Raw genomic sequence first — 15,535 nt, 5'->3', positions numbered from 1 at the left:
TACAGCTTCCACCATGAGATCTTTTTCCCCCTGATTATGGGGAAGGTTGCAAGGGTGGAAGGCAGGAATAAAGGGGAGGGGGAGATGAGTGGGATTGGGGTGGGGTGCATGATGTGAAATTCATAGAGAACCAATAAAAAGCTAAAAGATAACGTAAGATCAAGAGGCAGTAGGGTGAAAGTGTGGAACCCTGACTTCTGGCATGATGTGGCTGGGCTGCTCTTAAACTCATAGCAGCTTTGGTTATCCCACAAGATCAGCATAAGGCTGGGCTTATCAGTGCCTTGTCATTGAAAATGCAGAGTCTTGGGGGACCCCAGCTCTCTTGGATGGGTGTAACTTTGAGATTGATGCTGTAAAGCACAGTAAATTCTTTTACGTGCACAGTCACTGGTTAATGGAGGAGGGCAACAACTTCAGTGGTGTAGCCACTGGTACTGTGCCTATGTTCACCACACTCCTGTAAACAACCTTGATGAGACTCACGGGAGCACCAGAAACAAAATAAAAAAGTAGATAATCAAACTTAATGACAGCTAAATGCATTATAGGATCCCAGATAAGGGCCTGGAACAGATCAATGTCCTGGTGAGACAACAGGTGAAATTCAAAGCTTTTGCTACTACTGTGGTAGTGATGCTAGTCTCCACCCATGTCTCACAGATACACGATGGGTCAACACTGCCTGCATGAAAAGCCTGTAAGTGTCAGTCATCCCAACCAAAATCCCATCTCATTCTTCACAGAAATAAAAAAAACTAATAATAATATCCTAAAATTTATATGGAACCTCAGAAGACCCCAGACAGCCAAAATAATCCTGAGTCAAAAGAAATAACATAGAGTGGTTACAATCCCAGAGCATAAAATATTTTTTTATGCAGCCATAGTAATAAAAACAATATGATGTTTATACAAAAACAGACACGTAGAACAATGGAACAAAATAGAGGGCCCAAACACGAGCACATGACATTTCAGCCACTTGATACTTTACAAAGAGCAAACACATACACGGAGGGGTGGGGGGTTGGTCATTTTCAACAAAGGGATAAGAAGAAATTTCCAGAGTTGTTGTTGTTTTTATTGAAACTCAGTTGTGTCACATGATGCTTTCCTGGAAGCTGTCTTGTGAGATGATATTTTGCTCAAAGAGGTACTTGAGAGGATGTTCTGCCGAAGCCGGTGCTTATGAGGGCACGTGATATTTCAAAAGAGTATAAGTAGAACCCCACAAGCAGTGAGAGCATGCTCTTGCTGTGACACCCTGCAGTGTTTCACTGGTCTTCACTGGTCTTTGCTGGTCTTCATTGGCCTTGCAATGCTTCGCTGGTCTTTGCTTGTCTTCACTGATGTTGGTCTTCACTCTGGTCTTCTCTGGTCTTTGCTGGTCTTGGCTGGTCTCCATTGGTCTTTGCTGGCCATGCAATGCTTGGCTGGTCTTGCTTTTTGCCCAGCTCAGATCTTCACACTGTAGAGATAAACTCTCTTGGTATTCTAGCTGCTTGTGGCTGCTTCTGCTGACTTGAGCCAATTTGGCAGAACCTTGCAGTTTCTGCTGGATTGAGTCACTACTGATTCATGTTTGTGTTTGCTATTGGCCTGAACTGCTGGTACCCTGACAAGGAAGAGTTGAATTACCCCCAAGGAACTACTTCTAAACAGGTCCACAATCCCTTTTCCTATTAACCTTTCTCTCCAGCCTCTAGTTGACAGGTTAGAAGGGGGGTTGAAATGTTTAAGAACCCTAAATAAAGTAGGTTTAGAAGAATCTAAACCTACAGGATACTGAAGAAAGGGGATGCCATGTGCAAAAGAATGAAATTAGACCCTTGCACAAAAATTAACTGTGAACAAAGACCTAAATGTGCAACCTGAAACATAAATTGCTGGAAGGAATCATGGGCGGTCCCCTCCATTATGTGGAATAGGAAAGGACTCCTGAACAGGACTCCCTTTGCCCAAGAATAAAGGCCAACCATTGACAGATCTTCATGAGACTTAAAGTTTCTCTAATTAAAAGAAGAAATTTTATTTTATTCATTTCAATTAAAAAAAGAAAAAGAAAAGAACAGATCTTATTTCCACGTGGGAGGAAAAACATTTCTGGGCCAATAAGATGGCGCCATGTAAGAGCACGTGACCCGAAGTCTGATGACCTGAGTCTGATGCCAAGAACCCATGTGAACGGAAAGAAGAACTCCTGCACGCTATCCCCTGACTTCCACACGCATGCCATAGCCAGCCTGCGCCCCTCCCATACATAAGTAAAATAAACAAACATTTTAAGAGAGACAATGATCCTGTAGATAACCAGGTGAGGTAATTTCATACCAGTGTTTTGAGAAAAGCATGTAAAAACATGTTTACACACGATTCTTTTATTATTATTATTATTCCTATCATTATTATTACTTATTCTCTTTAGATTCCACTCACTGCTTTCTCCCAGTCACTCCCTCCCACAATCCTTCCCCCAATCCCCACTCCCCTTCTCCTCTGAATGGCTGTACCCCTCCAGGTTTCCCCTAACATGGCACGTGTCTCTGTGAAGCTAGGCACAACCTCTCCCACTGAGGCCAGATGAAGCAGCCCGGGTTGGTTTATCCCACGTTCAGGCAACAGATTTTGGGACAGTCCCGCTCCAGTTGTATGAGGCCCACATGAAGACCAAGCTGCATATCTGCTACATATGTTACCCATGATTCTTGATGGCGTTTCTATTTCCTCAGGATAGACTCTAAGAGAATAAATTGCTGGGTTCCACAGTTACGAAAGGTCCTGCAGGAAATGGTGTTGGTAACGCTGAGATTCAAAAAAAAAAAAAAAGTTTCTGCACAGCTAAAGAAACACCAACCATGTGAAGAGGAAGCCCACCGAATGGGAGAGAATTCTTGTCAGATATACATCTATGAAGGTTTTAGTGAGAATGTCCACAACACATATGTTCGCCTGATTCACACTTAGTGGAATTGTTCGGGAGGTGTTAGGAGGTATGGTCTTGTTGGAGGAGGTGTGGTCTTGTTGTAGGAGGTGTGGTCTTGTTGGAGGAGGTGTAGTCTTGTTGGAGGAGGTGTGGTCTTGTTGTAGGAGGTGTGGTCTTGTTGGAGGAGGTGTGGTCTTGTTGGAGGAGGTGTGGTCTTGTTGGAGGAGGTGTGGTCTTGTTGGAGGAGGGGTGGTCTTGTTGGAGGAGGGGTGGTCTTGTTGGAAGAGGTGTGTTAATCGGGGTGGGCTTTGAGGTTTCAAGAGCCTAAACCAGACAGTCTCTTCTCTCCCTTTGCCTCTTCCTCTCCCTATCCCTCCCACTTTGTTCTGTCTCTCTGTTTCTCTCTGTGCCTCTGTGACTCTGTCTGTTTTTCCCTCCCTTCTCCCTTCTCCCACCCTCCCTCCCTCCTGCCCAAGGATCAGGATGTAAGCCTTCAGCCACTGCTTCATGCCCACAAATGCCTCCATGCCTCCCTTCTGTGATGATCACAGATGAACCTCTGAAACGGTCAGCAAGCCCCAGGTAAATGGATTCTTTGAAAAATTTGCCATGGTCATGGTGTTTCATCCCAGAAATAGAATAGCAACTAAGACAACAACTGACAGAGGATTAATATCACAATATATAAAGAACTAAAAAAATAAAAAATAAAGAAAAGAAACGGCTAATTTAAAGAATGGACCTGAAGCCAGGCAGTGGTGTACGCCTTCAATTCCAACCCTCAGGAAGCAGAGACAGGTGGGGATCTCTGAGTGTGAGGTTAGCCTGGTCTACAGTGTGAGGAAAAATTCTGTCTCAGAAAACCAAAACCTAAAGGAAACAAGAGATTGGGAGAGGGGAGAAAGGAGACGGGAGAGGGGAGAGAGAGAGGAAAGGAGGGAGAGGAGAGAGAGAGAGAGAGAGAGAGAGAGAGAGAGAGAGAGAGAGACAGAGACAGAGACAGAGACAGAGAGACAGAGACAGAGAGAGAGACAGAGAGAGAGATCTAAAGGGAGAATTTTTAAACGTTTTTTAAATTAATTATTTTATTTACATCCCAAATGTTGCCCCCTCCCAGCCATCCCTCCTAGAGTTCTTCACCCAATCTCCCCCTCTTTGTCTCTGAGAGGGTACCCACACCCTGGGAATCCCCCTTCTCTGGGGCATCAAGTCTCTTCAGGATTAGGTACATCCTCTCCCACTGGAAAAAAAGATGTCTAAGAAATAAAAAAAACAAAAACAAAACAAAACAAAACCTAACCAGAAACAAAACAAAACATAAACCCACTCATCATCCCTAGCAGTTAGGGAAGAACAAAGGAGGTAGTTAAAGTAACAATAAAGGAAAAAGTCACAAGAAATCATATTATTAACTATTTTTACCTAAAACAGAAAAGCCAATAACACATACAATTCTGAGTATAAATGAACATGTATAATTTTAGTGAACTCATCACATCTGGGATGACAATGCTCTCTCCAAGAGCCAAGTACCCTTAACAAAATTCTAATACCAGACATGTGTAGCCCTTGTTTGAATTGTTGGGGCAGGGCTGTCCAAGAGGCCCATAAAACATCCAACCTGAGGCTGGTATTCTTGGTTGCCCTCCCTGAGAGGTGGAAGGTGAGTCCTTAGTGCTGAAGTGACCACACCCTTCAGAAATAGAGCCAAGAAGCTCTTGAGATGGCATTGACCTTAATTCGTCCTCCCTAAAGACCAGTTTTCGTAGATCAGAAAGTACCAAGGCAAGCTTCTAAAAGAGGGGGTTAGCCAATTGTCCTGCTCAGCTATGACACCTATGAACCATATCAACCAACATGGCATGACAAGCCTAAGGTGCATTAGTGGCATTGCATACCTCAGCAGTAACCAATGACTCTATAGTTGGGCTTAAGATCAATTGTTAATTGCCAGTGTTAATAAAGTCATCGAGTTTTTGTTTTGTTTTGTTTTAATATGGAAACCCAATGCAAACAGCATTCATTGAGCACCAACTATATACCAAGAATGGTTTCCTAGCATTCTGTTTATATATTACCAAATCCTTCCATCAACTCAATAATGTATTTTTTTGCCTCATGTGACCTAGCATTTTTTTATTTTTTGTAATTTAGCAATCAGATTGATATCTTAAATTCTCATTCCATAAAACATCCACACGATAAACTCACAACCAATTGATAATGATATAAACTGCCCATCTAGATAAGACAAATTGTCCTATAAAATTCTATCTCTTATGAAATATTCATAACTACCTGTGGCCCCTTAAGGCCACACAGGTCTGGGTCGTCCTTCTCCTCCTCTATCTTGGTTCTCCTCCCTTTCTCCTCTCTCTCTCTCCTCCCTTCAAAACTCTGTGCCTACCTCACTTTTTCACTGTACAATCACAGGCCTTGCCTTGTCTTGTGCCTGCCTTCACCTGCATAAAGACAACAGTCTACACTTCACCCTTTCTGTCTAATTAAAAAAGGAACTTTTCTCTCAAATGTAATTCTGTAATTATAAAGTATAAAATACACCTAACACTCAGTCCATCACTTTTGTCAATTAAATAGTATGTTCTGTTATCTTAGCTTAATAAAGGCTTAAAATCAATGTGTTATGTCTTGGCTAGCTTGTGTACTTTCTGAAAACTATCTAATTAAATATGTATTCTCAAAGTTAAATAGCCACAGTGGGCTATGAGATCATAATTAGTTTTCAACTCCATCAGAAATCTGAGAACAATCAATACTATCTGAAAATATAGGAAGCCTAACATGGCTTCCAGAACTGAGACAAGTTGGAGAGATAACTGTCTACCGGTAACAGTCCCCTGTTAGCAACATATAAGAGCATCAGTCTTCAGCCTCTGGCCCAGTATCATCTGACAGACCTTTGTAACACAGAGTTTTGAAGGACTGAGTATTCTGACTTGGCAGAGATTATCAGTCAACTATCCTGCAAGTGTATCCTTTTCTGAACAGTATTTTGTCTGTAGATGAAATAGGCAATTTTTGCCCAGCAGCTACTAGCCACACCTATTACCTCACCTGGAGATAGAGATGCTCAATTTCTTCTTTGAATCCACAAAAGGGGAGCTGCTAGGAGCAGATATGTCCCAACAACAAAAGAATAAATAACATTAAATATCACATTTTGTAGATTTCTGACATTTTTGAAAATCATCTATCTATGTAAAGAAATCTGGACTGTTGTCCATTAACTACTCCTAGCTATTTTTAATAAATTACCTTGATGTTCGCAGCCAACCATTGAACTGAGAACAGGGTCCCCAATGGAGGAGTTAGAGAAAGGACTGAAGTAGCTGAACGGGTTTGCAACCCCATAAGAAGAACACAATATCAACCAGACACCCTAGAGCTCCCAGGACTAAGAGAACACAGGGGTGGACCTATGGCTCCATCCGCATATGTAGCAGAGGATGGCCTTGTTGGGCATCGATGGGAGGAGAAGCCCTTGGTCCTGTCAAGGCTTGATGTCCCAGTGTAGGGGAATGTCAGGGCAGGGAGGTGGGAGGGAGTGGCTGGGAGGGTGAAGAAGCATCCTCATAGAAACGGGGGTGGGGTGAGGGTGGGATAGTGGTTTCTGGAGGGGAAACTGGGAAATGAGATAACTTTTAAAATGTAAATTTTAAAATGCAATAAAAAAAACAATACGAGGCTTAGACCCAGTCCTATAACTGTTATTATTATTGGACTCATATTAAACATATGAGTTAAGGGCCAGATAGCAAATTCCTGGCTCTGAGTTTACTGTTAGGCTGTTTCCAATAAAGTCAGTGCTAATGGAGGAGAATCTACAAGCACTAATTTATGAAACCAGTATAATCCCTAACAACAGCGTAGTCTTCACCCTCGCAAAGGAAACTTCTCTTTGCAACAGATGGAGACTATTACAAAAAGCACAACCAATCAAAAGGCAGAGTTGAGGAGCCCAGCCCCAAGGGATACATCTGCAAAATACTCGTGCATCTAAGGCTCGGGAAACATCATAGAAGGAGGAGCAGAAAGGGCATAAGAGCCCCAGGATCTGGGAGTTTGTTCTGAACTCTCATGGTCTCCTAGTAACGTCTGAAGCTATACCCACAAAGACCCACTAACATGACTGCCCATATGTGAGCTGGACAAGGACAACACCAACGAACATGTCAAAGCGGATGGGGAAAAGCCATAAGGCCTCAGCCCTACATGACGAACTACAGGAAACTGAGGCATGCTGGGAGCAGGAGAGAGTCTTCCCGGATTGATTATACAATACTAAAAGGTCAGCCCTGAAAACACACATGCAAATAACATTATACAGCCTGAGCAGGTTATATTTAGGAATATACATATAAACACGTATGAATGTACATGTGTATGCATGCATACATATACTTCTATGTGCACGCATTAACAATTCATGAAAAACAGGCCATGCTTTGAATGAAAATAGGAAGGCATATCTAAGGGGGTTGAGGGGGTAGGAAAGGGAAGGGGAATATGTTACAACTGTATTGCATCCTCAAAAATAAGTACAAGAAAAGTCCTCTTTTTCCCTGTGTTGGCTAACTCGTCCCAACTTCTTTCCGACTTTGCTCAAGAAATTTTCCTCTTCAGTGTTGTCCCTCCTGTGGGCAGAAATTAGAAGTTTTCTAACATTCAGTATCCCGTGGCTTTCTTCTCCCTGTTCCCCTGTTACCAACTTCACATGCAAAGTTGCCTCTACCTCTCTTTCTAAAGAAAAGCCCTGGTTAAATGTAATTCGGGGTTTGAGTAGCATCTGCAGCAGGAACTTTGCCCTCTGCAAGAGTTGCATAACCACCTCTGTGCTTCAGAGGTGGCCGTCAGGATGACATAGGACTGCAGAGGAAAAAACATACTCCCTATTCTTCATGCCGTTGAAATAAGACTTGTGGAGAGGTTGTTTTTTACTGAAATAATTCGTCTTTTTATGTCAAGCGAACAAGATAATTGACATGATTACTTTGAGTTAATCTATCATGGATTCAAACAGACCAAATAAAAGCTAACAGAAGAAACAGAAGGTAATGGTGGTGCCGTGCTGCTGTTTATTCTGTGATCTAACGAAAGCCTGGAACATCAATTCAGCTGTTCTGGTCATAACACTGCCCATATGTGGATTTATATGTATGTGTCTGTATCATACAATGCATCTCGTGGCTAAAGCAGTAACAACACGTTCAGATATTTTAGCACGTCTGGGACAATTAAATCTTTATTAGATAGTTTCTTCTTTCTGACAGTATTGGGATAATGACATCTTGAAACTTAAATAATATTTGAGACAGTAGATACAATGTACCTAGAGAAATCCAATATTTAATGAAGGTTAGCTCCCATTATGTCATGTGTGTCTAATAATGCTATGTAGATTTATACATATGTTCACGGCATGTACACATGCACACAGACGGAATCATCTACAAAATCATACTCAGCATCTCAAATGTGGAACTGCCAGGCTTTGGAAAATCATTCAAGGTCATTGACGATGTGCGGAAAGCCATTACCTTCCTGGAATAGCAAGCCTCCCAGGAGGCAGTGATGAAGCTCAACCAGGCCTTGATGACTGCTGATGACGTTGAGAGGCAGAGCAGGGCAGCAAGACACCTGCAAACTAATCCAGCTTATCTTCAGTCAGAACTAAGAGTGTTACTTATTCTGAGTGACCTTAAAACAGTTCTTCACATTCCACTAGTTGCCCCGCAGTCATTAAATAGATTCTCCAGGAACAAATGGGGAAACAAATCAGCGACAGGCTTTCCCTCTGTCGGGCTTTACCAGTTCCAGTTGGAGCTGAGTTTACATTATGGAAGTTCACGAGGACCTGTGAGCCAGCAGGCAGCTGTCTGATTCAAGTTAGCCTCATTTTTCAGTACTTCCTCCAAACATGTCCCTAGAAGAGCCATCCCAGGAGTCATGGGATGAATCTTCAAGCCCAGAATATAGAAATCAGACTCCCAGGTGCTGAGATTACAGACTGAGTAATCTTAGACTAGTGTTTTCCTGCATTTCCCGTCACGAAAGCTTATTCTCACAAGTTCACGTCCCGTACATGAAGCTCTGACTTACGGACTGGCAAATGGCAGCTGACAACAGTTTGTTTCTTATTCAAGAAGACAACAGTTCTGTGAACTCTGTGACAAGGCGTCAAAGAACTTCCAAGTCTAGAAACCGTGTGATTTAGCAGAACAAAGGCTTGAAGGGATTAATGTCTTCAACAAGGAGAAATGGCATAGCTTCTTTAATCAGAGGTTCTGTTCCCCGAGCCATCGAGAGTTCCTGACTTTTGCATGCTGTATGACCATCTGTCCTCAGTGCCTCAGATACAGCGTTCAGTGAGTGTGGTCACATGACACTGTGTTGGCTGTAGCCCCACACAAGGAGTCTTTTCACTGTTGCAACGTGTTTACCTTGCATTCAAAAGTAACCAAAAGCTTCAAAGAAAGAAGTTATAATTGAGCCTAAGGTTGTCTGAGCACCCTTGTCCTTAGAAGATACTGTTTGGCTGTTTAGCTATAAGATGTAAATTTAAATAAGACATTGATACAAATTCTAAGTAAAAATTTAAACCATTTTGTAAGTAGTGAGGTCTTTTTTTTACTACTATTTATTGGATATTTTTTATTTACATTTCAAATGTTATCCCCTTTCCTGGGTTTCCAGCCATATCCCATCCGCCTCTCCCACTTCTTCAATAAGGGTGTTCCCCCACCCATCCACCTACCCTTTCTCCCATCCCTGCCCTGACATTCCCCTACACTGGGAGGTCTAGCCTTGGCAGGACCAAGGATTTCTCCTCCCATTGGTGCCAGACAAGGCCATCCTCTGCTACATATGCAGCTGAAGCCATGGGTCTGTCCATGTGTACTTTCTGGATAGTGGTTTAGTCCCTGGAAGCTCTGGTTGATTGGTATTGTTCTTATAGGGTTGCAAACCTCTTCCGCTCCTTCAAACCTTTCTCTAACTCCTCCAGTGGGAATCCATTCTCAGTTCAATGGTTGGCTGCAAACATCCACCTCTGTATTTGTCAGGCTCTGGCAGAGCCTCTCAGGAGACAGCTATATCAGGCACTTCTTGGCATCAGCAATAGTGACTGGGTTTGGTGACTGTATGTATATGGGCTGGATCCCCAGGTGGGGCAATCTCTGGATGGCCTTTCCGTCAGTCTCTGCTCCAAAGTTTGTCTCCATATCTCCTCCTGTGAATACTTTTGTTCCCCCTTCTAAGAAGGACTGAAGCATCTGCACTTCAGTAATCTTTCTTGAGCTTCATGTGGTCTGTGGATTGTATCTTGGGTAATCCGTCTTACTTTTCTCTCCTTTCAATACTGTGCTCAGGTAAGCAGCTTGAAAATTGTGCTCGCAAATTAAATCACCACAGAAGGAAAGCATACAGTTACTTAAGAGTGAATTATAATTGCAAATTATAAATATTATAATCCATAAAATTGTAAGCGGTAGGAAAATACTCCAACAAACACCATCCTTTCTAAAAAGTGAAAGTGGAATTGTACAATAACAAAAATAACTAATTTTTATTTTTTAAAGGAAGTGTTGGGAAGTAGTTTCCTGAGTTCAGACATCTCAGGAACAGGTCCACCTTGCTGGCAGGATCCAAACTGAGTTCATGTTCCTAGACCCTGGAACCTGACGCCTCTCCTTCGTGTTTTTAGTGTTTGTCTGTTAACCAATGAAGGTTGGGAAGAGGAACGATGCTATTGTCATCTAAACTAAGGCACAGGAGTCAGAGGCATGCTGCTTGCCCAGGCCTTTGCTCCCTTATCTCTCTAGATTCCAGGCAGAGTCCAGGAGGGGACCTGACTGCAAAAGCTGACTCAAGGACCCTGAAACCAGTGACCCAGATAAGGCCCAGTCACCCATGTTAACTTCCTTGCTTAACCCCTTGTATCAGAATATGGTTGGTCAATACAACAGCCCACCATGCTGCCCCTTGCTTTCTGTTCCCATCCTATAAAAACGGTGCATAGTCTCCCTTTGAGGAATTGCTCAGACCCTGAACTGGCCACCTCCCTGAGTGCTCAGAAAATAAAACTTTCGTTAGTAAGCTTCCACATCTGAAGTGAGTTTTCTCAGCTTCCACCCTGAACCCGACAAAAGGAAGGAGAAAGTGGGTCAGTCACTGAGGAGAAAGCAAAGTCCTTTGCTTGTATTTATTACGTACACAATGTCTCAAGCAATTGCTCTTATACAAAGACCTGGATGCCCAGCGAGACCCGCTTGTAAGATTTTCTCTGCCAGAAATTGAGGAAGGGCAGAAATTGAGAGACTCTTGCAGAGCCATCTGGCTCGTTCCATCGCGTTAAATATTGTCAACTATCGACTCAAAGGCGTAATCTGGATTCTATAATCGACCACTGTCATTATTTCAAATACATCTTGTGATCTCCTCAAATTACCAGAATGACGGTCATAAAAGATTTACTCTGAAGCCCTTTGCGAATAGGACGAGAGCTGCATACAAGTCCCCTCACTGCTTACGCAAATAAACCATTTCCACACTACTTCAGGTGTGGCCACTGCCCAATGGAACTTAGTCATTGCTGCTACAGAGGAAGCAGATGTGTGTGGCTGAAGCCTTGGGGAAGGCAAGTGATGAGCTCAGAATCCGTTCTGTACTCCTTTTTGTACCTCCTGACAAACACAGAATGGTGTTCTGACAAAGTTCCGTTCTCAGCAAAGGTTGGATCAATAAAAGTATTGACTTTTTAATTTGAAAACTTATAAAAATGCAGGTACAGGATAGCGCGGGAGTTCTCTCTATGACACAGACACCCAAATTCCCTTTAGAAATACTTCCTTTACATAGCAACGCATGAGTCCCACAGACCCTTTTAGGGCTGGTAACTTCCTCTGGTGCCAAGAAGAGTTAACACAGTTTCATGGTGTCTTGGTGGACAGGACAAAAAGCAGTTCTTGGGATACATGAGTTTCCACAGAACACAGCTTTCCTTGGTTGAGGGGAATGCTACGCCATTTTTTCATTCGCTAACGGGTAGCACTGCTGTTTGCTAGGCAATGACATCACAACTGATTTTGACAAACCATGGACAACTGGATTCCCCCCTTGCTCAATAGGACCATCTGGCAGCTTCTGGAATGTGTTCAAAGAGAGACATTTACTCACCCACTGTCTTCTGGGGTTTTTGTTTGTTTGTTTGTTTTGTTTTGTTTAAATATGTCTTCATTTTAATACAGTTCATTTGCTAGGCATTGACCAGGTTCTTTGTCTAGAGGGAACCTTTTGGAAAACAGATGTTAGTTATTCTGATATCTCAGAGTCTTCCTGGTTTGTTTTGCTTTGTTTTTTCTTTTATTTTCTTTTTTTAAAATTTTTTATTAGATATATTTCTTTACTTACATTTCAAATGTTATTCTCCTTCCTGGTTTCCTGTCCATAAGTCCCTATTCCCTCCGCTCCCCCCCATACGGGTAATTCCCCCCATACATCCCCTTACTGCCCCCCATATTCCCCTGCACTGGGGGTCCAATCTTGGCAAGACCAAGGGCTTTCCCTTCCACTGGTGCCCCCAAAAGGCTATTCTCTGCTACATATGCAGTTGGAGCCCAGGGTCAGTCCATGTATAGTCTTTCGGTAGTGGTTTAGTCCCTGGAAGCTCTGGTTGGTTGGCATTGTTGTTTTTATGGGGTTGCAAACTCCTTCAGCTCTTTCAATTCTTCTTCTAATTCCCCCCAAGGGGGTCCTGTTCTCAGTTCAGTGATTTGCTGCTAGTGTTGACCTCTGTATAGACATGCTCTGGATGTGTCTCTCAGGAGAGATCTATATCCGGTCTCTTTCAGCATGCATTTTCTAGCTTCATCAATCTTATCTAGTTTTGGTGGCTGTCTATGTATATGGGCCACATGTGGGTCAGGCTCTGAATGGCCATTCCTTGAGTTGCTGCTCTAAACTTTGTTTCCATATCCCCTCCTATGGATATTTTTCCCCTTTTAAGAAGGAGTGGGAGCATCTGCATTTTGGTCATCCTTCTTCTTGAGCTTCCTGTAGTCTGTGGATTGCATCTTGGATAATTCAAGCTTTTTGGCTAATATCCACTTATCAATGAGTGCATACCAAGTGTGTTTTTCTGTGATTGAGTTACCTCACTCAGGATGATATTTTCTAGTTCATTCCATTTGCCTATGAATTTCATGAAGTTATTGTTTTTGATAGCTGAGTAATATTCCATTGTGTAGATGTACCACATTTTCTGTATCCATTCCTCTGTTGAAGGACATCTGGGTTCTTTCCAGCTTCTGGCTATTATAAATAAGGCTGCTATGAACATAGTAGAGCATGTGTCTTTGTTGTATGTTGGAGCATCTTTTAGGTATATGTACAGGAGAGGTATAGCTGGGTCCTCAGGTAGTGCAATGTCCAATTTTCTGAGGAACCTCCAGACTGATTTCCAGAGTGGTTGTACCAGTCTGCAATCCCACCAACAATGGAGGAGTGTTCCTCTTTCTCCACATCCTCGCCAGCATCTGCTGTCACTTGAGTTTTTTATCTTAGCCATTCTCACTGGTGTGAGGTGAAATCTCAGGGTTGCTTTGATTTGCATTTCCCTGATGACTAAGGATGTTGAACATATCATTAGGTGCTTTTTGGCCATTCGATATGTCTTCTGTTTTGAGAAGAAATACTTTCTGAAGTATATTAAGTGCATAGGTTTTCACATCTAACTAATCCCTGTGTCTATTAACAGCAACCAACTCAGAAGTTCCAGTCAGCAATATCCATTTCATTTACGCCATGGGTATTTCAAGAAAATGCCAAATATCAGAGAAGATGCAGACAGGCTATCATTCACAAATCTGTAGTCGGCATAGCTGTGAATGCGAAAAGAAAACACCCAAATGCGCCTGGAGAAGAGAAGAGAATGCTGACATTCCCCCAGAGACAGGCTGCTGTCTGTGCATCTACTTGTATTTCTTTCCCCACCTCTCATTTCCTAGAACGCACATTTTAACCTCGAGGATCCCTTTGGCTATTAGGAGTCACGATGGCAACCCAAAGTAGTGGGATTAAAAGCAAATTTGAAGGCAACTGATCTTGATTACTGAGTTAGCACCTTTCCTATGCAAAAGTAGAAAGGGTCCTTTAAGCACTTCCAAAAATTATAGCGAGCATAAGCAAACCTGATGACCACACAATAAAATATTAACCCTGTGAACATCCCTTATTAAGCACACATGCTTGTGCGTGCGCACACTCACTCACACACACACACACACACACACACACACACACACATGCACGCACACGCACACGCACACACATATTAGAGTCACTCAAGTTTTTCACTCTTGGTATTAACACGCATTCAGCCAATGGCACCCGCAACCCATTCAAACAGGAAACTCGTATCTTTTCCGGTCTACTGCATCCTTATTTGCCTGACTTCAAACTGTCATCAAGCTAAGAAGTAAGTCTGGGGATGAGGACATTTCTAAGCAATTGTCATTCATTCCTTTCCATCGAAGACGCAGTTTAACAGTTAGAAGTGAAAGCTGGGGGTGAGCAATCGTTTCATTCAAGTCTGTATAAACATAGCAAACATAAGGCACTGCCTTCAAGAGATAGAGATTATTATAAAAAGCAATGATTTTACTATAATATGTCCTTCCCTCCCTATGCGCACATACACGTATATACAGATGCACGCACTTGTGTCGATCAAAACCCCCATGTACCAAAAAGAATTGTATCTGGTGGCAGCTCACGAGGGCTGGAGAGTAAATTTTGTTCCCACTCATTTGAAAACAGGAGGAGGTTGGAATGTAAATTCAACAATTAAATGATCTAGATACTATCAGATTGGTTCCCGACAATGGCCGATTTGAAGTCGCCACCATCCAGTAGGGCCTGGCTGCATCCTTGACTTGACACTTCACACAAAGCACAAGTTTCAGGGGGCTCCTCGGGCTCCGATGCCTGTATTCACTGGTGTCCTTGACACAGCGCACAGATAACACAACCCTGGTGAGGCTTTCCGTCTGCCTATGAAGATGGAAAGGGAGTCCATCGATAAATCTCATTACACCATACAAACACCTAAGGCCGTCCCCACGGATCACTGCAGAGCCAGTTCTGAATTTCAGAGATGTGCTTTCAGTTATTGTAATGACAGAGACAACAACGAAGACAGAGAAGGCTCTTGGAGACTCTGAGTCTTATACTAAGCTGCGCAAGGTATAACAAAGCGGTGTTGACGGTAGCTGTCCTGTTCTAAACTCTGAAAACAAAACTTAAAGCCAGACCCTTTATAGGGGCAGAAGCTCCTGACTTCATATTCAGCCTGTCTAGCGAATGCAATAAAAGCGGCGTGGAACAAACATGCTCGGAAAAAAAAAAAACTTGTTATTCAGAAAAAAATATACCTTAACTTTCTCTGAGCTCGTGAAGGCATTGATTGTCAAATGTCTCCTCCATAACTGAAGGCACACTAAGTGCGAGCCACTGAGTGAAGCTCTACTAAGCGTATGGACATGAAAATCAGTCTTGAGCTTGAGAAATTAACTCCATCATTTGAAAAGCAAA

At 42.7% G+C, this 15,535-nt stretch overlaps 1 long non-coding RNA gene across 4 annotated transcripts in view; it reads right to left on the bottom strand.

Moving 5' to 3' along the window:
* Nucleotides 1-15,535, bottom strand: part of LOC108351983 (uncharacterized) — a 282,038-nt gene that overhangs the window by 128,334 nt on the left and 138,169 nt on the right. For 2 of the 4 annotated variants that reach the window (XR_015629811.1, XR_015629810.1), the window contains exon 5: nt 11,684-14,995. The exons of the other annotated variants lie outside the window; for them this stretch is intronic. This is a non-coding gene — a long non-coding RNA (uncharacterized LOC108351983). Of the gene's footprint in view, nt 1-11,683; nt 14,996-15,535 lie in introns of those variants that run through there. 4 annotated transcript variants of the gene reach the window in all.

Source organism: Rattus norvegicus, chromosome 9 (genome assembly GCF_021556685.1).
Source record: "Rattus norvegicus strain SHRSP/BbbUtx chromosome 9, alternate assembly SHRSP_T2T, whole genome shotgun sequence".
Classification (NCBI taxonomy): domain Eukaryota; kingdom Metazoa; phylum Chordata; class Mammalia; order Rodentia; family Muridae; genus Rattus; species Rattus norvegicus.
This window is presented reverse-complemented; position numbering and strand designations above follow the sequence as displayed.